The 27,018-nt window shown below is 43.8% G+C and overlaps 1 protein-coding gene across 3 annotated transcripts in view; it reads left to right on the top strand.

Annotated features, from left to right (window-relative positions):
• Nucleotides 1–26,360, top strand: part of LOC147005916 (uncharacterized) — a 99,018-nt gene extending 72,658 nt beyond the window's left edge. For 2 of the 3 annotated variants that reach the window (XR_015046532.1, XR_015046531.1), the window contains exon 6: nucleotides 26,222–26,355. The gene's annotated coding sequence lies outside the window, so the exon portion shown is untranslated. Of the gene's footprint in view, nucleotides 1–26,221 lie in introns of all 3 variants that reach the window. The other variant, XM_085834903.1, reaches the window with a different exon arrangement.
• The last annotated feature ends 658 nt before the right edge of the window (nucleotides 26,361–27,018 follow it).

Genomic DNA, 27,018 nt, shown 5'->3' with positions numbered 1-27,018 from the left:
TTTTACAATGTTGATCCTGCCAATCCATGAGCATGGGAGATCTTTCCATCTTCTGAGATCTTCTATAATTTCTTTCTTCAGAGACTTGAAGTTTTTATCATACAGATCTTTCACTTCCTTAGTTAGAGTCACGCCAAGATATTTTATATTATTTGTGACTATTGAGAAGGGTGTTGTTTCCCTAATTTCTTTCTCAGCCTGTTTATTCTTTGTGTAGAGAAAGGCCATTGATTTGTTTGAGTTAATTTTATATCCAGCTACTTCACCGAAGCTGTTTATCAGGCTTAGGAGTTCTCTGGTGGAATTTTTAGGGTCACTTATATATACTATCATATCATCTGCAAAGAGTGATATTTTGACTTCATCTTTTCCAATTTGTATCCCTTTGATCTCCTTTTGTTGTCGAATTGCTCTGGCTAGGACTTCAAGTACAATGTTGAATAGGTATGGAGAAAGTGGACAGCCTTGTCTAGTCCCTGATTTTAGAGGGATTGCTTCAAGCTTCTCACCATTTACTTTGATGTTGGCTACTGGTTTGCTGTAGATTGCTTTTATCATGTTTAGGTATGGGCCTTGAATTCCTGATCTTTCCAAGACTTTTATCATGAATGGGTGTTGGATCTTGTCAAATGCTTTTTCCGCATCTAAGGAGATGACCATGTGGTTTTTGTCTTTGAGTTTGTTTATATACTGGATTACGTTGATGGATTTCCGTATATTGAACCATCCCTGCATCCCTGGGATGAAACCTACTTGGTCAGGATGGATGATTGTTTTGATGTGTTCTTGGATTCGGTTAGCAAGAATTTTATTGAGGATTTTTGCATCAATATTCATAAGGGATATTGGTCTGAAGTTTTCTATCTTTGTTGGGTCTTTTTGTGGTTTAGGTATCAGAGTAATTGTGGCTTCATAGAATGAGTTGGGTAGAGTACCTTCTGTTTCTATTTTGTGGAATAGTTTGTGAAGAACTGGGATTAGATCTTCTTTGAAGGTCTGATAGAACTCTGCACTAAACCCATCTGGTCCTGGGCTTTTTTTGGTTGGGAGACTATTAATGACTGCTTCTATTTCTTTGGGGGATATAGGGCTGTTTAGATCATTAACCTGATCTTGATTCAACTTTGGTACCTGGTATCTGTCTAGGAACTTCTCCATTTCATCCAGGTTCTCCAGTTTTGTTGAGTATAGCCTTTGGTAGAAGGATCTGATGGTGTTTTGGATGTCTTCAGGATCTGTTGTTATGTCTCCTTTTTCATTTCTGATTTTGTTAATTAGGATGCTTTCCCTGTGCCCTCTAGTGAGTCTGGCTAAGGGTTTATCTATCTTGTTGATTTTCTCAAAGAACCAGCTCCTTGATTGGTTGATTCTTTGAATAGTTTTTCTTGTTTCCACTTGGTTGATTTCACCCCTGAGTTTGATTATTTCCTGACGTCTACTCCTCTTGGGTGAATTTGCTTCCTTTTGTTCTAGTGCTTTTAGGTGTGTTGTCAAGCTGCTAATGTGTGCTTTCTCTAGTTTCCTTTTGGAGGCACTCAGAGCTATGAGTTTTCCTCTTAGAAATGCTTTCATTGCGTCCCATAAGTTTGGGTATGTTGTGGCTTCATTTTCATTGAACTCTAAAAAGTCCTTAATTTCTTTCTTTATTCCTTCCTTGACCAAGGTATCATTGAGAAGAGTGTTGTTCAGTTTCCACGTGAAGGTTGGCTTTCTATTATTTATTTTGTTATTGAAGATCAGCTTTAGTCCATGGTGATCTGATAGGATGCATGGGACAATTTCAATGTTTTTGTATCTGTTGAATCCTGTTTTGTGCCCAATTACGTGGTCAATTTTGGAGAAAGTACCATGAGGTGCTGAGAAGAAGGTGTATCCTTTTGTTTTAGGGTAAAATGTTCTGTAGATATCTGCCAGATCCATTTGATCCATAACTTCTGTTAGTTTCACTGTGTCCCTGTTTAGTTTCTGTTTCCATGATCTGTCCATTGGTGAAAGTGGTGTGTTGAAGTCTCCCACTATTATTGTATGAGGTGCAATGTGTGCTTTGAGATTTACTAAAGTTTCTTTAATGAATGAGGCTGCCTTTGTATTTGGAGCATAGATATTCAGGATTGATAGTTCCTCTTGGAGGATTTTACCTTTGATGAGTATGAAGTGCCCCTCCCTGTCTTTTTTGATGACTTTGGGTTGGAAGTCAATCTTATCTGATATTAGAATGGCTACTCCAGCTTGTTTCTTCAGACCATTTGCTTGGAAAATTGTTTTCCAGCCTTTCATTCTGAGGTAGTGTCTATCTTTTACTCTGAGATGAGTTTCTTGTAAGCAGCAAAATGTTGGGTCTTGTTTGTGTAGCCAGTTTGTTAGTCTATGTCTTTTTATCGGGGAGTTGAGTCCATTGATATTAAGAGATATTAAGGAAAAGTAATTGTTGTTTCCTGTTATTTTTGTTGTTAAAGTTGGCATTCTGTTCTTGTGGCTGTCTTCTTTTAGGTTTGTTGAGGGATTACCTTCTTGTTGTTTCTAGGGCATGGTTCCTGTCCTTGTATTGGTTTTTTTCTCTGTTATTATCCTTTGAAGGGCTGGATTCGTGGAGAGATAATGTGTGAATTTGGTTTTGTCGTGGAATACTTTGGTTTCTCCATCTATGTTAATTGAGAGTTTGGCTGGGTATAGTAGCCTGGGCTGGAATTTGTGTTCTTTTAGTGTCTGTATAACATCTGTCCAGGATCTTCTGGCTTTCATAGTCTCTGGTGAAAAATCTGGTGTAATTCTGATAGGCTTGCCTTTATATGTTACTTGGCCTTTTTCTCTTACTGCTTTTAGTATTCTATCTTTATTTAGTGCATTTGTTGTTCTGATTATTATGTGTCGGGAGGTATTTCTTTTCTGGTCCAGCCTATTTGGAGTTCTGTAGGCTTCTTGTATGTTCATGGGCATCTCTTTCTTTAGATTTGGGAAGTTTTCTTCTATAATTTTATTGAAGATGTTTGCTGGTCCTTTGAGTTGAAAATCTTCATTCTCATCCACTCCTATTATCCGTAGGTTTGGTCTTCTCATTGTGTCCTGTATTTCCTGGATGTTTTGAGTTAGGATCTTTTTGCATTTTCCATTTTCCTTGATTGTTGTGCCCATGTTCTCTATGGAATCTTCTGCACCTGAGATTCTCTCTTCCATCTCTTGTATTCTGTTGCTGATGCTTGCATCTATGGTTCCAGATTTCTTTCCTAGGGTTTCTATCTCCAGTGTTGCCTCATTTTGGGTTTTCTTTATTGTGTCTACTTCCCTTTTTAGGTCTAGTATGGTTTTGTTCATTTCCATCATCTGATTGGATGTGTTTTCCTGTTTCTCTTTAAGGACTTCTACCAGTTTGGTTGTGTTTTCCTGTTTTTCTTTAAGGACTTGTAACTCTTTAGCCATGTTCTCCTGTAGTTCTTTAAAGTCCTTCTTGATGTCCTCTACCATCATCATGAGATATGCTTTTAAATCCAGGTCTAGGTTTTCAGGTGTGTTGGGGTGCCCTGGACTGGGCGAAGTGGGAGTGCTGGGTCCTGATGATGGTGAGTTGTCTTGGTTTCTGTTAGTAAGATTCTTACCTTTACCTCTCGCCATCTGGTAATCTCTGGAGTTGTTATAGTTGTCTCTGTTCAGAGGTTGTTCTTCTGGGGATTCTGAGTATCCTCTGTCAGCAGACGTGGGAGACAGGCTCTCTCCTCTGAGTTTCAGTGGTTAGAGCACTCCCTGCTGACAAGCTTTCCTCTTAAAGGGAAGGTGTACAGATATCTGGGGTTTGGACCTCCTCCTGGCCGAAGAAGAAGGCGGAAAACAGGACCTTTCCCAGATGCTGTGTTGCTTTGGCAGGTCACAGAAGCTGTAGGCTTCTGTGGTACACACTCTCAGCTGTGCAGACTAAGTTCCTAAGTTCAGTGGAGTCCTGGATCCAAGATGTGCTCCCTGCTCCTGAGGCAGAGGGCTCCTGTGCAGGGCAGACCACTGTCTTCCAGCTAGGAGGGTGCTGGATGTCTGTGGCCCCAAAAGGGTGCTGCCTCAGCAGCTCTGTGGCTCCCGCCTGTCCCAGAAGCTGTCTGCCTCTGTGGTCCTCACTCTAACCTGTACAGACTAAGTTCGGCGGAGTCCCAGAGCCAAGATGGCGCTCCCTGCAGGGCAGGTCACTGTTCTCCGGCTGGGAGGGTGTCGGATGTCTGCGGCCCCAAAAGGGTGCTGCCTCAGCGGCTCTGTGGCTCCCGCCTGTCCCAGAAGCTGTCTGCCTCTGTGGTCCTCACTCTGACCTGTACAGACTAAGCTTGGCGGAGTCCCGGAGCCAAGATGGCGCTCCCTGCAGGGCAGGTCACTGTCCTCCGACTGGGAGGGTGCCGGATGTCTGCGGCCCCTAAAGGGTGCTGCCTCAGCAGCTCTGTGGCTCCCGCCTGTCCCAGAAGCCGTCTGCCCCCGTGGTCCTCACTCTGACCTGTACAGACTAAGCTTGGCGGAGTCCCGGAGCCAAGATGGCGCTCCCTGCAGGGCAGGTCACTGTCCTCCGACTGGGAGGGTGCCGGATGTCTGCGGCCCCAAAAGGGTGCTGCCTCAGCGGCTCTGTGGCTCCCGCCTGTCCCAGAAGCTGTCTGCCTCTGTGGTCCTCACTCTAACCTGTAGACTAAGTTCGGCGGAGTCCCGGAGCCAAGATGGTGCTCTCTGCAGGGCAGGTCTCTGTCCTCCGCTGGGAGGGTGCCGGAAGTCTGCGGCCCCAAAAGGGTGCTGCCTCAGCGGCTCTGTGGCTCCCGCCTGTCCCAGAAGCTGTCTGCCTCTGTGGTCCCCACTCTGACCTGTACAGACTAAGTTCAACGGAGTCCCGGAGCCAAGATGGCGCTCCCTGCAGGGCAGGTCACTGTCCTCCGACTGGGAGGGTGCCGGATGTCTGCGGCCCCTAAAGGGTGCTGCCTCAGCAGCTCTGTGGCTCCCGCCTGTCCCAGAAGCCGTCTGCCCCCATGGTCCCCACTCTGACCTGTACAGACTAAGCTCGGCGGAGTCCCGGAGCCAAGATGGCGCTCCCTGCAGGGCAGGTCACTGTCCTCCGACTGGGAGGGTGCCGGATGTCTGCGGCCCCAAAAGGGTGCTGCCTCAGCGGCTCTGTGGCTCCCGCCTGTCCCAGAAGCTGTCTGCCTCTGTGGTCCTCACTCTAACCTGTAGACTAAGTTCGGCGGAGTCCCGGAGCCAAGATGGTGCTCTCTGCAGGGCAGGTCTCTGTCCTCCGGCTGGGAGGGTGCCGGATGTCTGCGGCCCCAAAAGGGTGCTGCCTCAGCGGCTCTGTGGCTCCCGCCTGTCCCAGAAGCCGTCTGCCTCTGTGGTCCCCACTCTGACCTGTACAGACTAAGCTCGGCAGAGTCCCGGAGCCAAGATGGCGCTCCTTGCAGGGCAGGTCACTGTCCTCCGACTGGGAGGGTGCCGGATGTCTGCGGCCCCAAAAGGGTGCTGCCTCAGCGGCTCTGTGGCTCCCGCCTGTCCCAGAAGCTGTCTGCCTCTGTGGTCCTCACTCTAACCTGTAGACTAAGTTCGGTGGAGTCCCGGAGCCAAGATGGCGCTCCTTGCAGGGCAGGTCACTGTCCTCCGACTGGGAGGGTGCCGGATGTCTGCGGCCCCAAAAGGGTGCTGCCTCAGCAGCTCTGTGGCTCCCGCCTGTCCCAGAAGCTGTCTGCCTCTGTGGTCCTCACTCTAACCTGTAGACTAAGTTCAGCGGAGTCCTGGAGCCAAGATGGTGCTCCCTGCAGGGCAGGTCACTGTCCTCCGACTGGGAGGGTGCCGGATGTCTGCGGCCCCAAAAGGGTGCTGCCTCAGCAGCTCTGTGGCTCCCGCCTTTCCCAGAAGCTGTCTGCCTCTGTGGTCCTCACTCTAACCTGTAGACTAAGTTCGGCGGAGTCCCGGAGCCAAGATGGTGCTCTCTGCAGGGCAGGTCTCTGTCCTCCGGCTGGGAGGGTGCCGGAAGTCTGCCCCCAAATTTTCTTGAATGTGTGGCTTTCCACTGGAGTATGGCCAACCTACCAGGGACTATATTCTTTTTTTTTTTTAATTTTTAATATTTTTTATTACGTATTTTCCTCAATTACATTTCCAATGCTATTCCAAAATTCCCCCATACCGCCCCACACACTTCCCTACACACTCATTCCCATTCTTTAGGCCCTGGCATTCCCCTATATTGGGGCATATAAAGTTTTCAAGTCCAATGGGCCTCTCTTTCCAGTGATGGCCGACTAGGCCATCTTTGGATACATATGCAGCTAGAGACAAGAGCTCCGGGGTACTGGTTAGTTCATCATGTTGTTCCCCCTATAGGGTTGCAGAGGGACTATATTCTTAAAGACGACTTTCCTGAAGCTATTATTTGCCAATAGCTCCTTAGCTAGGGATGGGAATTTAGATCAACCTCCTTTCTCCGTGAGAAATTTTGCTGGCGAGAGCTTGTACGCAACAGGTCTTGTGCGAGCAGACACAACTGCTGTGAATTCATATGTACAGCTGCTGTGTTTTGTTAAAAAAATAGTTTCAGGTGGGTGGGAGGGGTGCATTCCTTCAATCCCAGCACTCAGGAAGCAAAAGCAGGTGGATCTCTGTGAGTTCGAGGTCAGCCTGGTCTACATAGCGAGTTCCAGAATAGCCAGAGCTATACAGAAAAACACTGTCTCAAAAAGCAAACAAAAGAAAAGGAAGGAAGGAAGGAAGGAAGGAAGGAAGGAAGGAAGGAAGGAAGGAAGGAAGCACTGTTTCCTTGGTGCAATCCATCATCATTCTACCTTCTCTTCTACAATGATCCTCAAGCTTTGGAGGGAGGTATGTGATACAAATGTTTCATTTGGAGCTGAAACTTCAGTCTCTTATTCTTTGTACCTTGACCAGTTGTGGCACAGAAGCCATTTAGATATGATTCTGATGAATAACAGAGGACCAATGGTAGTCAGGGGCCTGACCTATAGCCACAGTGCTATGATTAACATCTTCACTAAGTAATATGGACTCACGTATGTGATCCATGCTATGAATTTGGCAAAAGCAGTCATGTTCTGACCATATGATTAGGAAGAGTTTGCATGAGCAGGGGGTGAAACACACTTTTGCACCAAAACTATACTAAGTCTCGTGCCCACCCTGAGATGGTATGATCCAAAGAGTTCTGAACCATCTGCACATCCCACGGGACTTCACAATGATCAATTACATCAATGATATCCTGTAATTGGGCTAATGAATAAGAAGTGACTAGTGCACTAGAGAGCTTACGAAGATACATATGCATCAAATGAGATGAAGGAAGTTTCTAAAGGACTAAAGATGCTAGTTTCAACCACTCCTTTGCTGTTTTAAGATTTCTGCAGTCGGGGGGAGGGTATGGGGGACTTTTGGGATAGCATTGGAAATGTAAATGAGGAAAATACCTAATAAAAATATATATAAAGAAAGATTTCTGCAGTCACGGTGTGTCAGGGTGTATCTTAAAAGTATAAGAGAAGTCACTGCCTCTAGTTTTTCTGTTAGCATAGTGTGATGGTTTGTATATGCTCACCCCAGAAAGGGGTACTATTAGAAGGTGTGCTCCTGTTGGAGTAGGTGTGGCCTTGTTGGAGTAGGTGTGTCACTGTGGGCGTGGGCTTTAAGACCCTCATCTTAGCTGCCTGGAAGCCACTATTCTGCTAGCAGCCTTCAGATGAAGACGTAGAACTCTCAGCTCCTCCTGCATCATGCCTGCCTGGATGCTGCCATGGTTCCACCCTGATGATAATTGACTGAACCTCTGAACCTGTAAGCCAGCCCCAATTAAATACTGTCCTTATAAGAGTTGCCTTGGTCATGGTGTCTGTTCAGAGCAATAAAACCCTAACTAATACACATAGGAAGCCCTATGTCTGGCATCAATTCTATGTAAGTCAGCCTGTGTTGGGAATATTCTGTAGCCCATGTATCAGGTGCCAAGACATATTTTTGACATCGACAAGGTCCCACACACAGGAGAGTTGTCAGCAAACTCTGTCTCACAGTTTCACTGTTTGGGTTGTGAGACCCTGAAGTCCTAGGCCACTAAAGATACTAATGACGGAGATACAATGTGGCAATGGCTCACATGAGAAGACACACTAGGTGAATAGCACTGCAAGCTCATAAGACTCTGAAGTACAGCCCTAAATTGTTGGTGTCCAGCTGAGCAGTGGTAGACATAAAAGTTATGACTGCATGATACCAAGTGACTGTGCTTTCAGAATTGCCACTATGACCTGAGTTCATGTAGAGCCTGATTTCTCAGGTTCTTGAGACCTACAAGAGTTTATTATCAGAAAAACAAAGTGTGAGCTCTAAGCATAAGAAAGACAAGAGAAAAAAATCATAGCAAAATGGCATTTAACCCAGACACCCAGGCTTGGGGACTGTGTGGTTGTACTTTCATCTTAGGATCATGGAGAGAATTCTATGAATGCCTGATAGGAGAACAAGATATCCAAGCTTGGCTTACAGAGCAGTCTATTATATGGTTGGAATCCCTCATAATGGGCAGTTTAGTAAGATTCACCTAGCTATGCACTTTGTATAGAAAGATAGGTAGATTGATATTAGAATCAACCCAACCTCAGGGGCAAAGTAAGAGGAAAACTGGAAGGATGAAAGAAGGAAGCAGCTGAACAAATGAGAATGGAACGGAAGTGAGCAAAATCTTGTTAGGTATGGATACCTGGCATGGAGGCACAGAGCATCAATCACAGAGGAAGCCCTCATTGTAAGTGACAGTGCATGTAGCTAGGCAGACTGCAGTCCTGTGTTGCTAGAGTATCCATGACAAGAAAATGCAATGTGGCAATAGACCTCATAAGACACAGCACATAAATAACAAGGAGCCTTTAAGATTCTGACTCCCTCTCTGTCCCACACCAAGTCTGTGTCATCAGCAAACTCAGGCCTGTTCTGTGGGTAAATGAATGGATGGCCACTGTAGAGGAGATGGTACACTGTAGAGGAGATTGGCCAAGTAGCATGAACTCTACTCATTGAGGTTGATTTAGATGTTGCTGTCATCAAATACCCAACCAGCCAGCAAGGGACACAGTGCCAAGGACCTGTTATTGTACCATCCTCAAGAATATGATTTAGTGGAAAATGACGACCTTGAGTCATTTCTTACCTGGAAAGTTCAGAGGCGTTTGGTGAGAATGAACACATATTCTGGAGCAAGTTTGCTACTCTTATCTGCATGGCCTCAGAACCATTGCTATCCAGGGACTTATGTCCTGTTTCACTGTGAGAGAGAGTTTTGAATAACATTGTGTCCAATAACCCTGCAGCAGAGGCCATTGGGTCCACAGGCCATCTCACACCATTGGTGCTCTCTTCCCCTGGTCTCACACTCCATCTGCTGTGACCATACCTGTTGTCCATATTTCCATTTAGCCTGCTGTATTTACACGTTAAACATTCTTATTTTTGCTCTTGTGTGAGTGTATTCTACATGTGTTTGGGTGCCTGAGAAGACCCAGAGCTTACAGATGGTTATAAAATTCCTAACGTAGGTGCTGGGAACAAAATGCGGGTCCTTTGGAAGAGCAATAAGTGTTCTTAACTGATGAGCTATGAATCCTTCCTCTACCTTTAAACCTTACGTAATTGTACGTAATTGTTATCTGCATTTGATGTTAATCTTTGGTCATCCATTCTGGTGGTTTCAACAAGAACGGCCTCCACAGTCTCATAAGTTACAAGACTTGGTCGCTAGTTAGTGAGAAGCTCTTTGAGAAGGATTAGGGGGTGTGAACTGGTTGAAGTGGGGTTTCTCAAGCCCATGTTAGGTCTCTATCTCTTGCTTGTAGATCAGATATAAGCTCTCAGCTACAGCTTCAGCACTATGCCTGCTTGCCTGCTACTGTGCTCTGAGGATCATGGACTCACCCTGTGAAACTGTAAGCTCCAATAAACTTGTTTTCTATAAGTTGCTTTGTTATGGTGTCTTTTCACAGACAAAAACTGACACCAGGGAGAGGGCTATTGTTGTGAGCAGCCTAACCATGCTGTTATTTGAAAGATTGTGACTTAGGGGCTGTGGACTGGGATCTTGTTTGAACACTGTAAGGAAGGTTAATGGACTATCCTAGCAGGTGCTTAGACGACGACAGTACCACTGAAAGCAGCAAGAACTATGGAGGCCCAGCTCGAGAGGTTTCAAAAGGGAACAATACTAGCAACTAGGCTAGAGAAAATTAGCAAAGAATGTGGTTGCTTTTTTTGTCTTTATCCCAAGAATCTTCTTTGAGACTAAATTGAAAAAAAAATTGGGACTAATTGCGTTGGCAGAGGAGATTTTAAAACATATTGACTAATACTGACACTGTCATTTGGTTATTAGTAAACACTATTATGCAGATCTGCCATGAAAATAAAATAAGTAGGCCAAAAATAAATAGAAAATGTACAGTTTCAGGAGAAAAAGATCACCAGGAAATTCAATGATGGAGCTGCTTGAGACAAGGAGAGATCTGGTATGAAATGGAATAACAAGAGTGGTGCTTTGTTTGAGAAAAGTAATTAAAGCAAGAGTTACAGGTGTCTTACTTATTTATCAGTTGTTGAGAAGAGATACCTTATGGCCAAGGCAACTTAGAGAAGAAAGATCTTTTTGCTGTGTTTATCTTTTCACAGGGTGAGTCCATGACCATCATGGTGGGGATCATGGAAGCTGGCAAGCAAACATGGTGCTAGAGTAGTAGCTGAGAGCTTAAATCTGCTCCACAAGCAAGGGACAAAGAGCTAATAGGGGGAATGGGATGGGCTTTAGAAGCCTCAAAGCCACACACTCTTCAACAAGGCCACACCTTCTAATCCTTCTCAAAGAGTTCCACCAACTGGGAACCAAGTATTTAAACATGAGCCTATGGAAGCCATTCTCATTTGAACCACCATATCTAGCTCTTAACTTTGGCAAAGTATGATTTACTCAGTAGAAAGCCTCAGTTTACATAGAGTGAAACTGGCCTACCTTTTATCACCTATGGTTATAGTTTGTGCTTCTGAAGACCTGTATAAGCAATCCTGCCCCATGCCTACATCACAAAAATATCATTAGTTCAAGGTTATTTATTTTTTAATCTACCTGGTGTCCATCTTTTTTGTTAGGTTCTCAAAACATCCAATTTTATTTAAATGGTTATAGCTATCTTTCTTTTAGTGTCGTAAGTTTTTCCCATATAAGTGTGTTCTCAGGAACTCATTTATATTGTTTTTTGTTTTTGTTCATGAACCAAACCAGAGATACTGTAGTAGTTTTGCAGTTTGTGTTGGCCACAGATATTTTGTGTGGTATTTGAAAGGGGCAAATGAAGGGGCCCCATGTATGTGTGTGTGTATATATATGTAGTATGTATGTATGTATGATATATATATATATATATATATATATATATATATATATGCATGCATGTATCAGTCTGTCTATTTGCCTATCTGTCCTGAAGCTGAGTAGAAGGTTGTCTTGTATACATTGTCACTGAACTGGTAGTACTATGTTGAGTCAATTAAGATATCTTACTCCCCCAGCTTTTCCACTTTCTATCTTACGAATCCCCTTCTGTTGACCCAAGGACCTCCCACAACCCTGCTACACAAACAATGGAATAACATCAAGCCAAAGTAGATCTCAGTTAACAAAGGATGCTTTGTTAGCTTTTTGGTAGGAAAAACTTAGTGTTTAACTGGTGCTAGCACACAGAGAAAACATTGAAGAAACAGAAGAGAAATGTTGCACTGTGGTTTCTGAGGCAATGGGGGGGGGTGGGTGGGCATCAACCAGGAAGGATCTGGCTTCATAGTGTGACGTCATATAGGAGCCATGGGACGGTGGTAGTGGTGGTGATGGATCTTAATGGCATTCACCCTATGGATGGCTGCTTCTTGCTAAGGGTCTCATCTTTCCTCTAGTCACCCATGGCTAGGAAATATGTTAGTTGGATTATTTGGGCAATTTTTGGCTACAGAAAATAGATGGCATATTCCAGAGAGTTTAGAACACATACCTGAGGTTCAAAGGTTAACTAATGAAGACACCCCTCCCATCAACCTGCCATGTCTTCCTCAGATTTTTCTCTTGCTCTTCTCAGCTGGCTCCTCTGTAGTTGTCACAGGATGACTGTTATAGTGGCATACCCAGAAAGTGCTGTCTAGGGACAGAAATGGGAACCTTCTGAGCAAGTGCTTATGGGTGTCCCTTTCGCAGACATCTGTGGCAGCGTTCTCAGTTTGAATACCATCACACGAACCCAGAGGTCGTGGTGAACGCATTTCAATCCCAGCACTCCGTAGACAGGGACAGGCATGTCTCTTGGAGCTCCAGGCCAACTGGTTTACTTAGTAAGCTCCAGGACTGCATGGAGAAACCCTGTATCAAAAGAAACCAGCCCAACCCAACCAACCCAACAGGAAAATAGAAAACTATCATATGCCTAGCAGACGGATAAGATAGTATTAGGTAGAGTTCTTCTGTTTTATTTCCTCATCTGTAAAGTGGGAACATAATCTTCATGGTAAGATTATGCAGAAAAGAATATGTGTTCTGCAGCATTGTGCTTGGTTCACACCTACTCAAATCTCTAGTCTGGGCTTACAAGTCATTTCCTGAGTAGCAAGACCGAACTTTCTCATCTCAATTATAAAGTTACCTCGGTCTAAACTCCTGGTAACTGGAGTTTATTTTTCCGCAAATACTCAGAAAAAGAAGGATCAGTACGGTAAGGCAAAACACTGGCAGGCAGCTGACAGCGCCTGCTGTACAGAATCGAGGACCAGTACTATGCAAGGGATGTTCTGTCTGCCACGTGACTAGAGTCTGGACTACTGGGTTCAGAGCCTGCCTGGCATTGAGAGGAAATGCCACTGCTCCAGGTGGGGATCCAGGGCACAGATGGAGTACAGATGCTGATGTATGTGCTTGTGATAAAGTGTATGAACATTCAGGATGATTTATTCTTATCCCAACTCCATTCCTCATAGGATGGCCCTGGGCACCACCACAGCCCCGAGTCTGAGCCAGCATAATAAATCACAGAGTTCCTCATGCTTCAAAGGGGATGCTAACGTGAATGCTGAATAGAATTTGTGTTATCATGTAGCTGAGGGGGAAAAAATACCATGCGTTCTCACACGGAATGGGCTTTCTCTAGAAACAATCAGATTTCCCATCTCGGCTCCCCTCCACCCCCCAGGCTTATCTCCATAGACACAGTGCCATCTACTGAAAATAGAGCACCAATAGCCATGGTACCCCAAGGGATTCCCAGGAGAGCCCCCTCTCTGTGGGCTCTGGGTCTCACCCACCTCCCAGATGGACTGGAGGGAGTAGGCGGAATCTGCAGGCTGTTCTCCTGTCACAAACTGGAATGCATCTGTTCACTGGTGCTTTCCATGAGCACCAGGGAGAAGTTCCGCAGGCCCAGAGGAGCCTGGCAAGACACCTACGAGGTAGATGGAAGCTCTTAGCTATCCATTCTTGCCTTCAACTGACTGTGAACTCTATCTATCCCAGAGAGGAGGCATGCTGTTATACTAAGACTTAAGAATAGCTGACATGTTTTCCTTTAGATAAATATGAGGTGTTTCTTTCCATGTAATACTTTAGCTGTGTATTTAATTCCATCTATCCTCCAGTGAAAAATTTTAATGGCTGACACAAGTAAGAGATTATTAACAGAACCCTAAAGCCTAACTGAAACATCTGTATTGTGCATTGTTGGAACATGTTGATGACTGAGGTGGCCTTGAAATCCAGTTGTGGCAAATTCCTCACAGTAGTTCATTGTGTTCCCTCTGAGTTAATTCCACAAGTGGAGAGATGGAGACATGAAAGAGGGATCGTTGCAGACGTGTAACGTGGAGATAAAGGAAGAGCCACAGCTCTTTAATACACCTTCTCTGGGTGTGCTCACCCCTTACTGTAAACACCTCCCCACTCTTCCTCCTCCTCCCTGGGAATCTAAGTCCTGAGCAGCCATTCAGAGCTCTGGCTTGGATTGGTTCTGATTCGATTTCTGGTGTGCAGTCAACCCCAGTTCCCTGTCCATTTGTGCCTTCAAATCTGGCCCCACTTCTCTAACTGTACTGGCTGCTCAGTTTGTTCACTTCTTTTTATTTTTTTTTATTTTATTTTTTTAAAGATTTATTTATTTATTATATGTAAGTACACTGTAGCTGTCTTCAGACACTCCAGAAGAGGGCGCCAGATCTCGTTACGGATGGTTGTGAGCCACCATGTGGTTGCTGGGATTTGAACTCTGGACCTTCAGAAGAGCAGTCGGGTGCTCTTACCCACTGAGCCATCTCGCCAGCCCTCACTTCTTTTTAAAACACGTTTTTCTAAAACAAAGGTCCCGTGCTGTTGTCTGGGATGTGACCATTTATCACAAGTATGCTTTTCGAAGAGGCATTTGAAGCTGAATTAGACGTATCTGTCATTCCCTTAATGGTCACTGCCTACTTTTAACTGCAATGAAGAAGTGCCACTGGTGTGCATGTGGGGCAGGACAGGCTGAAGGTAGGACGTCCTCTGGACACGGCAACCATCCTGGAGTGTGCTGTGTGTGTGTATGTGTGTGTGAGGGGGAGCGGGGGGGGCAGCCTGGAACCAGAAACAAGTCTCTGAACCTAAGCAAGCAACTTGGGGGGTCATGCTTCTGGATTCTCTCTATATATCACAGTTCCAGAAAATTTTGAAATTAAACCCTTTTTACGGTAAAATTGCCAAGAAAAATTTGGGTTCAAACTTGTACCTCTGAACTGACACTGTTAAACTTGACATGTTCTTGAAGAATTCACTGGCCTCTCTGAACCTCAAGTTGATTTTAACCCCAAGTTGAGTTAATCCCTCAAGCTTTAGAAAAGTGAGCAAAATATTCTCTGTCATTAGGTTCTATAGAGACTACGTGTTTTTTCTGCACCCATGATGACTACATTGGTCAGACTTCTCCAAAGGAACAGAGCTGATAGAGTGAATGTATATTAAAGGGAGTTATTGTGTTGTCTTACAGATGCAGTCTGTGTAGTCTAACAGTGGCTGCCTTGCACTGGAGAGGGCAAGAACCTGATAGTTGTTTATTCCATGAAGCTGTTCCTCTCATCAGGCCCAGCCTGGTACTGAACCATGGAGGATTCCTGGAGAGCTGCTGGTCTTTACTGGAATCCCAAAAGAAGTTGGTTCTAATATTGGTGAAGGCCTGTCACAGCAATAGGATATATGGATGTGCTAGTGAGGGTGAGGGCAAGCAGACAGAAAGGAAAGTTTCCTTCTTCTAGGCTTTGAATCTGGGCTGCCACCAGAAGGTGCCACCCATGTTTTGGATGGATCTTCCCTCTTCAAATACTAGGACCATAAGAATCCCTCACAGCAATGCCCAGCAGCCTATGTTTTTAGTTAATTCCAGATGCAGCTAAGTTGACAACCAAGACTAAACTTCATGGTTCGAATTTATAACCACTTTCCAGAACTTCTTGTGGGTTGCCATCAGTAAAAGAAAACACAATCCCTCTGAAAGACAGTGATGTCAAAGTAACCACATCAATGGTTTCTTCCACACCAAGCTGGCGCAGGCTTTTTCCATCATTCAGCAAGTTTACAAAGGAGCTAACAGCTGCTACTAGGCATGTCTTTTTACTTCTACTAAGGTGATTTTAAGAACGCATATTTGAAAAAAACAGTGACAGGAAGTAGAAATCATATTTATCAACCTGTTGCTCTGGGTTTCCAATTGGAATTTTGAGTAGGATGCTCATAAGTAAATTGATCAGGACTGTTTAGCATCATATTGAACAAATCAGGTACCACGGCTGGGAAAGATGTTATAAGCAGTAGTAATATGCTTGTGATGATCATGTGCATTTTCTTCTTCTTTTTTTTTTTAACTTCTTTTTTTTTTTTTTAAGATTTATTTATTTATTATATGTAAGTACACTGTAGCTGTCTTCAGACACTCCAGAAGAGGGCGCCAGATCTTGTTACGGATGGTTGTGAGCCACCATGTGGTTGCTGGGATTTGAACTCTGGACCTTCGGAAGAGCAGTCGGGTGCTCTTACCCACTGAGCCATCTCACCAGCCCCGAATTTTCTTCTTTATGGAGACATGGTATATTGAATCAGGCTTAGGCAAATACATCAGACATATCTTAGAGAAAGTATGAGGGGATCTGGATATGACAGAGAGGACATCGTGTAATGTTGACATTATTGTGACCAGGAGAGTTGCATACTTGACCTAAGACATGTGAGGAGTTTTTATGGAAGGTAAGAATAATAATTCTGGGGCTTTAGGGGGAAGTATTTGAATCATGGGTGTGAGATTTAGCAACTGGAAGAAATGTATGTATAGATGGACGCTTTGTCTCTACGAATATCTATACACCACTTGTGTGCTTGGCGCCCACAGAAGTTGAAAATGTGTATTGAATACCCTGGATCAGGAGTCACAGGAAGTTTTGAGAGTCCACGTGTGTGCTGGAAATCAACTGTGGGTCCTCTGCAAGAGCTGCCAGTGCTCTGAATGACTGAGCCATCTCTCCAGGCTCAATAATAACTTTTTTTTTTTGAGACAGTCTTACTACCTTGCCAGGGCTGACCTAAAACTCAAGATCCTTCTTCCTCAGTCTTCTGAACAGAGATTACACATGCCTAGCCACTATTTTTGAAATTTTATGTTGTCTCATTCATATACTCACATGAAGGCACAAGGATAGGCAGAATTCCTCCTTCACATGACCATGAAAAAGCTGTCATCTTTCTTATATGTGTAAGTTCTTCCTTACAAGGGGGTGAGGAAGTCAAATTTTCCAAGAGAGAGAGAGAGTACAGAAGAAATCACAGACCACTGAGAATATTCAGGGGCCCAGGTCAGAATAAGCTTGCTGTGAACGAGCTCTCTTATACATGCTGGGAGAAGATGAGAAACAAACTGTCAAAACTGTGAGTTTTAGTTCTGTGTGGTAGCTCATGACCCTGTAATCCCAGCATTCAGGAGGGTGAGGCAGGAGGATTTCCTCAAGCTTGAGGTCAGCCTGTGCTACATAGTGAGTTTCAGGCCAGCCAAGGCGACAGACTAGCACTCCATCAGAAGAGCAACAAAATCCGCTGCTTCTGTGGCTGTTGGTTGGAAACCTCTGGAAACATCCTTTTCCATTGCTTATGTCTCCAGACCTTGCGGATCATAAAATGTACTCTTCAGATTGTAGCGAGAGTTCTAGGGAGTCACGTGGCCATTGCTGTCAGCTGCAAATACAGTTCTTTATTGTGGTTGCAGCCTGTTCTCCCTAAAATAAAATTCAGCATGTGTGGAATTTAAGTTTAGCCTGGCTTATTCCTCTGCCAAACAGAATGTAAGTATAGTGGATATAATACTGTGCTAACTTTCTTTTCAACATCAACCCAAATTTTGAATGTTCTTATCCATTTACTATTAAGCTTGCATGGGGAAGCAAGATGGGTGCCTTTCAGGGCGTCGTCTTTGGCAGCACAGAAACCCATTTGGATCTGGCTCATGCCACTTCCTTAGCTGTACAACCAGGATGATAAAAATGCTTAGGTCACACTATGGTTACACTCTTTTTAAAAAAAAAATGAGTATGCAGACTGGACAGGGGCACTTGGGTAGGCTAGTATTAATACCATTTCTCCCTATCCAATCTCTGAACCAATTAAGAAGCAGATGAAGGTGAGCCCTACAGGAGACTGTTGGCATTCATGAAGTGGACATTGGATGGCTTCAGCCTCATGAAGCTGAATTCTAAAACCATAGTTAGCCCTGGGTAATGTGCCTCCTCCCAGCCACAAACGCTTCTAAGCTTACAACATGCCTAACGTCTTGGAAGGAGGCTTGTTTTATAAAGAGCCTGTCTTGCAAACACTGTTGCTTCCAAACTTGCCAATGAGAGATATCACTCCTCCCTGGCAAAGGACAAGAAGGAAATAGAGATATCTAGCAGGGTTAGGGAATATCCAGTAGTCTCACACCCTCCCTTTTAGAGCATGGGACATTAGAAGTGGATGGGTGTTCCCTCCAACGGGCTGTTAAGCACTGCACCTGGCACAAAGAGGAATTTGTTATGTGGCACAAAAGAACTCACATGATATGTACTCACTGAGAAGTGAATATTAGCCCAGAAACTTAGAATACCCAAGATACAAGATACAAGGTGCAAAACACATGAAACTCAAGAAGAACAAAGACCAAAGTGTGGACACTATGCCCCTTCTTAGAATTGGGAACAAAACACCCATGGAAGGAGTTGCAGAGACAAAGTTTGGAGCTGAGACGAAAGGATGGACCATCTAGAGACTGCCATACCCGGGGATCCATCCCTTAATCAGCCTCCAAACGCTGACACCATTGCATTTATAACCACCAAGATTTTGCTGAAAGGACACTGATATAGCTGTCTCTTGTGAGGTTATGTCGGTGCCTGGCAAACACAGAAGTGGATGCTCACAGTCAGCTATTGGATGGAACACAGGGCCCCCAATAGAGGAGCTAGAGAAAGTACCCAAGGAGCTAAAGGGGTCTGCAACCCTATAGGAGGAACAACAATATGAACTAACCAGTACCCCAGGAGCTTGTGTCTCTAGCTGCATATGTATCAGAAGATGGCCTAGTCGGCCATCATTGGGAAGAGAGGCCCCTTGGTCTTGCAAACTTTTTATGCCTCAGTACAGGGGAACGCCAGGGCCAAGAAGTGGGAGTGGGTGGGTAGGGGAGTGTGGAGGGGGGACGGTATGGGGGACTTTTGGGATAGCATTTGAAATCTAAATGAAGAAAATACCTAATTTTAAAAAAAGAGGAATTTGTTATGTGCCACTTATGCCTAATATAATCTCTAAAATTGTAAATATAATAATATTATATATTATAATTTATATAATATGTAATTATATAATATTTATATATTTGGATTATATAATATAAATATATAGTATTTATATATCATATCTTATAATACATATAATATAATATTATAGTTTATATATACATAATAAGTTCTTAAAAAATGAAAATAATCACAAAGCATCTTTTGGATTTTGATGGATGGGAGAGAGAGGTGGCAAGCCTAAATAGGCAATACAAACTTCATACCAAAGATCCTCATTTGTCAAATACCCATTTTAACTTTGTCTTCTGGAGAAACATTGTTCAAGATAGGGAAAGTCCTTCTAGTCTGCATTTTCGGATATGAGCTCTAAGTATAATATATAGCATATATATTAGAGCATATGAGAAGATACACCGTTTTAAGTGCCAGCTCCTCTGTGGGTGCTCCATAGTGTGTGCCTTCTAATCTCTGTGACCTTATGAGAGGTTTTCTATGATCATATTACCATTTCAAACATATTTACTTATTTATTTACTCACATTGCTTTACTGTGTGTCCCATGCCAGCCTTAAAAGCCACTCTGTAGCCCAGGCGAGCATTGAACTTGCAGTGATCCTCCAGCCTCAGCCTTTCAAGTGCTAGGATGACAAGCATGTGCCGCCGCACGCGCCCTTGGTTTGTGGATAACAAAATGAAACTTGGAATGAAAGTAGCTTCTCCAACATGGCAACCTTGTAAATGCAAAACAAGATGTGGCACTGTGTGTACCTTACCCCAAGACCACGGACTGGCTTCATGTGCAGTTAACCTGGCATTTACAGAGCTCGGAACTTCGATGGGTCTGTTGTCGCTATCCAGAAGTAAATTCTTTGTTGGTGTTGTTTCATTTTGCTTTTATGAGGCCGGTTCTCATAAAGCCCAGGCTGGCCCGGAACTTGCCACGTAGCAAGGAATGCCACTGGACTGACTCCTGCTTGTCATGCTTTCTCCTTCCAGGGGCTACGATCACAAGCACGTGTGACCATGCCAGCAATAATTAAGTCCTGAAGTTCCCTTTGCCCCCATGTTCTTTTAAAGAGTGTAGCCAATTGAGCAAGGCCTGTTTTCTTTCTATGATCTCAGTCACTGTTTTCACCAAATTTGAAGGATGCCACAAAGAAAAAAACCCCTCTAGTCAAAGAGCCGTGGAAAATTAACTTCTCTGGTAGTAGAATACTAGCGTAGGGCTAATTAGTTACCGGTGGTTCTGTATTTGTGTGCATATATACCCACGATCCAGCCCCAAATCTCTGTCATCAAGCACTCTTGCCTCAGATGGGCTTTGGTTTCTAGGGACTTCTCCAGTACTGACACGATGGCCCCAGGCTGGGTATAGGATCCAAGCCAAGTGGTGAGCTGAAAGTCTGGAGGCTTATGGGGGTGGGTACATTTGCATGTAAGCACATGTGTCTGGTTTTACTCCAAGTCCAAGCATAAATTAATCTGGTATTATCCTTGCTGATGTTTTCCATATTCCAACTCCCATCCATTGGCACAAATAAGTAAGGGATAATGGAACACACATTGGTTCAATTTTCCAACTCTTGAGAGTCATAGATCCACAGACAGACCAATAGCTGCTTTAGACCACGGAGGACAGCAATGTAGAGAATACCACATGGGCAGCCTTACGAGGGACCTGTCAGTCACCTTACTTAACTGTGAATCCGTAATATTCTCTAAGGTAGTTCTGATTATTTCTCTAAGAAAGATTGTGTGCGTGCGTGCGTGTGTGTGTGTGTGTGTGTGTGTGTGTGTGTGTGTGTGTGTGTGATGGTGGTGCAGACCTGTAATTCCAACTCTTGGGAGGCAGAGGGGGAAGGGTCACTAGCTGGAGACCAGCCTGAGCTACAGTGTTAAGATCCTCTCTGAAAAGAAGAAAAGAGTTAAAATTTAGAGGGAAGGCAAAGAAGAATATGAAAAGAGAGACCCTAATTTTTTCCCCTCTTTCACAAAGTCACCAGTAGAAATGATAGGATGACAGGCACGCTGCTCTTTAGTCTGGCAACTTTCTGCTTACCCTGAGTGTTTGTAGTTTTTGAAAAAAAGTTTAGTAAGTCTTTTTTGTTTTTTTTTTTTAACTTATTTTTTTTCTTCCAGCTGTATTATTACTTAAAACTCTTATTATTTTCTTAAGCTAAATTCAAGCATTCTCCTTAAAGACACACACACACACAATTTTGTGTGTATGTGTCTATATGAATATGTGCCATATATATGTAGTTGACCTTGGAGTCCAAAAGAGTGTGTGTGTGTGTGTGGAGGGGGGCTCCCCTGGAAAGGAAATTACAGGTGGGTTGTGAGCCACCCAACGCTGGTACTGGAACTGAACTTGGCTCCTTTGAAAGAGCAGCAAGCCTCCTAACGGATACATCTCTCCAGCACTCTTTATTTTATTTAAGAACAATCTTTTTACATTTATTTATATATTTTTGTGTGTGAGAGCTTCTGTTTATGTGTGCAGTGTTTTGCTTGCAGACACCCTCATGCCCATCTGGGTGGCCTTTGCTCAAGTCTTTTATCATGTGGTTAGCATCTTGTAAGTTGTTGTAGAACATGTCTAAAGGTGCTACCATTTTTAGGTACCTAAACTGAATTTCAGTTGTCTTACCTGTCTTACTGCCTAGCAGACATGAAGAGAAAATAAGAACAAGGACTGGAAATGGCTATTCCTAAATTGTAAGAAAATCCTCCTTTTTTTAGGTAAAATTTTGAATTTACTAACAGATCTCTTTTGTTTTGTTTTGTTTGGATTTATTTATTCTATATATGTGAATACACCATCCTGTCCTTAGACACTTAATGTATCTTTTTATTACACTTACTTATCGGGTTCTTTTTTTTTTTGGTGGGGGTGTATCATAACACACCTGTGGAAGTCAGAGGACGATTTGTGCACATTTTGTCTCTCCTTCAACAGTGTGGATCCTGGTGGCTGAACTCAGGTTATCAGGCTTGGTAGCAAGCACCTTCACCCTCTGAGTCACATAGCTGCCTCTGAACTTACCTTTAAAGGTAGTTTTTTCTGTCCACTCTTTCATTCATATATTTGGTAATAGAAAGAATGATACCATACAATGGCCTCTAATTAAAAGCATATACTTGTTGCAAGACAGAGCGCTTGTGTGGTAGGCATTGTAGTGGTGAAATTTTCTCCCTAGCCCTTGAACATATGTTTTACTCAGCATGGCCCCTAGTTCCATTATTGTACAATTCTAGGTCAGTGCTAATGTAATTTTCTAGACCACTATAGGACATATTTTCTTACTTTATGCATGCTTAGTAATTTTTCATTTAAATGTCAACAATTCTGAACTTTACATTTTTAGGGGCTGAGTTTTTTTGTATTTCTATACATATACATGAACTTTGTTCTTGTTATGTAGCTAATTTCCTTGGAAACATTTTGATTCTTTCAAGGTGGCTTTTAAAATGTGTTTTAAATATTCAGGGGTACAAAGCATAGGACTGGCCCCCCTCCCCACACACATACACTCCCCTGCTACTAAAGTAAAAATATTTCTAAGTACTCTTTCCAACATTTTTATGCATTATAAGATGTTTTCACCTTCACAGGGATTACCAACAGTTTATGGACCTCTGTGAACTTGGAAGAGATCCTATCTTCTATTTCCCAGAGATTAAGTAAAAACAAACAAACAAACAAACAACTGATTTTCTACATATAGCATATATTCTTACAACCCACATAGGTTATACCAACAGATATGGGAGATTTTTCTTTTCCATAGCAAGCAAACAAGCAGGTTTGCAGTGGATACCAGCTGGATTCGCTACTACAGTCTAAGTTAATTCCCACAACATCTTCTTAATAACAGATCCCGCAGGTTGAATGCTCTGTTCCTTCACGCTGCTCCCTAAATTTAGGAAGTTTACATGGGTCTCTTCTCCGGGCAATTAATTTTCTAGGGTAGCTACTAAAACTCAACGGAACACGTTTATCTTGAAGAGAATCAAAGTTCAGTTCTCAGTACCCACCTGATAGCTCACAGCAAGCTGTAGCTCCAACTCTGGAGACTGCCCTCTTCTGGCTGCCCAGGTCACTGCATATGCTCACATACATGCTCGCAAAACACTCAAATAAAAATAAACTGGTGAGATGGCTCAGTGGGTAAGAGCACCCGACTGCTCTTCCGAAGGTCCAGAGTTCAAATCCCAGCAACCACATGGTGGCTCACAACCATCCGTAACGAGATCTGGTGCCCTCTTCTGGAGTGTCTGAAGACAGCTACAGTGTACTTACATATAATAAATAAGTAAATCTAAAGACTGTAAAAAAAAAAAAGTTTTGGGGCTGGAGAGATGGCTCAGCATTTGAGAGCACTGGTTGCTCTTCCAAAGATCCTGAGTTCGATCCTCTGCCACCACAAGGTGGCTTACAACCATCTCTAATGTGATCTAATACCCTCTTCTGGCACACAGGTGTATGGGCAGACAGAACACTCGTACATAAAATAAATAAATCATCTTTTAAAACAAGTTTTGTAAACATACAGGTGGATTGCAATTCATTGCAGATATAGTCAGTTGACAACAATCGCAAACGGTCATCTAGGATTATGGAGCATCTAGTCTTATCTGGATGCTCACCCTGTGGGAGGCTCCATGTGCTCAGCTTCCCAAATCTGTCCGTTTTTAACATTATTGGAAACTTCATTACATGGGCACATTGATTAAATCATTGGCATCAGGAATCTACTTAAACTTCAGCTTTTCTTTTTTCCCAGAGGCTGAGGGGTTAGCTGAAAGTCCCAACCTCCTAACCCTACCTAAGTCTTCCTGGGACCAGACCCTGATCTGAAGTTACCTAGGGCCACCAGCCATTTAGCCTGTCCCCATGTCACTCTGAAGGTTCCCAGGATTTTAGGAGTTGAGTGAGAAAAAGTGGGATGGAGACAAAGCAAACGCACACGTGTTCACAGTGGCTCTGTCCCAAAACGTGGGTTCTTTTCTACGTGTGTGTGCTGATGGCTGCTCAGGTGAAGAAGTTCTGTAAGTCAGCCCCAATCTACAAGACTCCTAAAAGTTACAAACAGACAGAATCTCAATTTAGCTTAAAGATAAAAGCATATTAGCGTTTAATCCTGTAAATCCTAGGATCAGAACTGATTTAAAAGACACCAGGTGCTGGAGTGAATGATTTTGCTTGCCCACCCTCCCACCTTTGCCCACATCTCTTGAGCCTCTAGTACTCTTTGATTGGGGCAGTGGAATTTCTTACTGGTTTTCTCTAAGCAGAATGAAAGAAAACCCTAGATTTTAGCCCATCGTCCATCTAGAGTGTTCCCTGGGTCCGTATGTCGAAGCTCATGAAAGACTTACTGCCTCTTTGAGTGATGTGTCCATCCTAGTATCAAACATTGTGGATGGGGGCAAGTTGGATTCCTTCAAATGTGTCAAATGGGGTCGTTTCAGGAAAGAACCATTGAGAGAGAGAGAGAGAGAGAGAGAGAGAGAGAGAGAGAGAGAGAGAGAGAGAGAGAGAGGTGTTTGGTAGATAAAAATCCAATAATCAATCCACCTGGTTTCTCCATCTGGAAAGTAGGCAAAGTAATATAAAATATAAAAGGTGATAATGTTTTTGCTAGGTGTCTGGACCATAATAAGAGTACAATAAACATCATAATAGTGGCAAGCATCTGAGAATAGCACGTCTGGTGGCCAGGAAAGCCACTGACTCTTTTGCATCATCAGTCCTCAATAGACAAGTTTCTCGTCCATCTTTCTGTGCTCAGGGTTGTGAAATTCCCTTGCTCTGGGCTTCAGCCTGTAATTAAGTGAGTTCTTGACCACTCACCATTGCACTTTCTCAAATATACATCCTTCTGCCTTACCTGTTAATTAAGCATCTTATGTAGGCTTATATATAAGCCTGAAGTGGGCAGAACGATGGTTGTGTTTAAGCACTGTGTTTAAGAAAGTTCTGGCTGTGCCTGGACATTTGCAACCTCATTATAGCGGGTTTGCGTTTTTTTCTTCCTGTCCCTTGAGTGGACCCTATATCTGGTGGGATTCTGAGGGAGACTGTTTTACTATTGGCTGATGGAAGAGACCTGCCGTAAGAAAGGGGAGCTATTATCTCCTGGAAAAGGAAGAGGAGATAACAGGGGCCTGTGGGGACTCTCCTTTCAGCAAGATTCATGCATAACAAAATGTGCCTCATTTGACAAAGCACTTAGGGGGAAAGCCAAGAGGTGAGGATGCTGTGAAGATGCAGAGGATGCAAGTAAGTCATAAAAGAGAAAGACAGTGAAGTAGCAGTCAGTTAAAGGAGCACAGACACAGAGAAAAGTCAGGATAAAGGAAGAGTGAGGTGATCAGAAAAGGCACCAGTAGGAGCACTACATAAACTTTCAACTTGGGAGCCTTAGGCAAGCCTGCTGGGGAGAGAGCAGGGGCTGGCTCTCCTCCCTCAGTGTGAGCAAACCTGGACCAAGGAGCTGATTAACAACACATTTGGAGGAAAACAGGTGTCCCTTCTTTTTAAAAACACCTTTTGTTTTCATTTGGAAGTCGCACAGTCAAGGTAAATTCAGAAAAGAGAGAACGTGAGATCTGCTGAGCTTGGAGACTGGTGTGGGATTTCACAAGTGATGGGCGCAGAGGTTTGGGTATTTCGGGTCTATTTGCTAACATGGCAAAAGGAAAATCAAAACGCAAGAGCATGCCGAGTCCCCCCAGCCTGGGCTGCAGTGAATGTTTCTCTCTCAACAGCCTTTGTCTTTGGAGAACAACACTTTCTGCTCTGCTGCTTTGAGACATGGAAAAAATAGAAGCAGTTGAACGCTGAGCTGTTTGCATTTCCCGGCAGTTATGGGGCAGCTGGGTATTAGCTGGCAACAGTGTTGTAACATCAGTAGCGACTTAGCTGCTTGTAGCTCAGTTCAGAAAAAACTTCCTCCCTTTTCTGTTTCCTTTACGTTCTTACTAAATTTCATCGTGTGTGTGTGTGTGTGTGTGTGTGTGTGTGTGTGTGTGTGTGTGTACTTTCTCCTTCCACAATGTGAGTCCTGGGGATAGAACTCAAGCCCTGGGTCTCCAAGTTTGTTATTCCATGGTCACTTTCCTCCCACACCCTGAAACACATACATCCTATGATTGTGTGCATATTTTCGCGCATGTTCGAGTACACACACACACATACACACACACACACACACACACACACACACACAGCAGCTCAATGAGCAAAACACCAATCCATTTTTTTCCTTTCATCTTTTATTCCTCCTTCTCAGACAAATGGCAGGCTACAAGGCCATCGGTGCCTTTGATCTAACTGGCTGGTCCTTTTTCATAGATTTGCAAAGACGATAACTTGCTGGCCTTGGCGTGGATTTAAACTCTGCCGTCAGAGACTCTGCTGCCCTTTGTTCCTCCTGTTCTGTACTAAGTGTTCAACTCAGGGCCTCCTGCATGCTAGACGGGCATCCCACCGCTGAGGTACATCCCTAGTCTTCTTTTTACTTTTTATTTTGAGGCATGCTCTCATTAAGATGCTTAGGCTGGCTTTGAACTCAGGCCACAGCCCAAGTGGACCTTGAATTTAACAGTAACTGGAATCACACATCCTTGCCACCAGGACCAGCTATGACCTGCTTCTGATGGCCGTTACTGAACGATGAGGGAGTGGTCCTGAGAAGGCTTTGGTTTGTGCTGATGAGGGTGGGGTCTTATCCTAGGGTGTTTGGAGAAGTCTTGGGGCACTGGAAGCAGAGTCCCCACGCTGACATCAGGCATCAGAGCTTCCCAGGGAGACGGAAGGATGGGACCTGTTGGGATTAGAGAGGGGAATAGAATAGCCCTACTGGGAGGAAAACAGTGGAGGCAACTGGAGGGAGATTTGTTACTACAGGGGCCAATTCCATAAGCAAAAATATTGAGGACACCCGAAACCAGGAACTAGTAAGGAAATTGTACATGTAGAAAGACAGCTGAGCTCAGTGGTTTAGGAAGGGCATTGTAGTATTAATGCAACCTCAAGGCTCTCAATATACACAGAAGAAAATGTAGAACACACACACACACCACGTGTCTGAAGGATATGTGCACGCGCACATTTGCATGTTGTAACATTTCTCTAAGTTCCAGATTGTC

This window comes from Mus caroli, unplaced genomic scaffold (genome assembly GCF_978045245.1).
Source record: "Mus caroli unplaced genomic scaffold, Mus_caroli_1 scaffold_2, whole genome shotgun sequence".
Taxonomy (NCBI): Eukaryota; Metazoa; Chordata; class Mammalia; order Rodentia; family Muridae; genus Mus; species Mus caroli.
The sequence above is the reverse complement of the archived record's forward strand: the minus strand, read 5'-3'. Positions and strand labels throughout refer to the sequence as shown.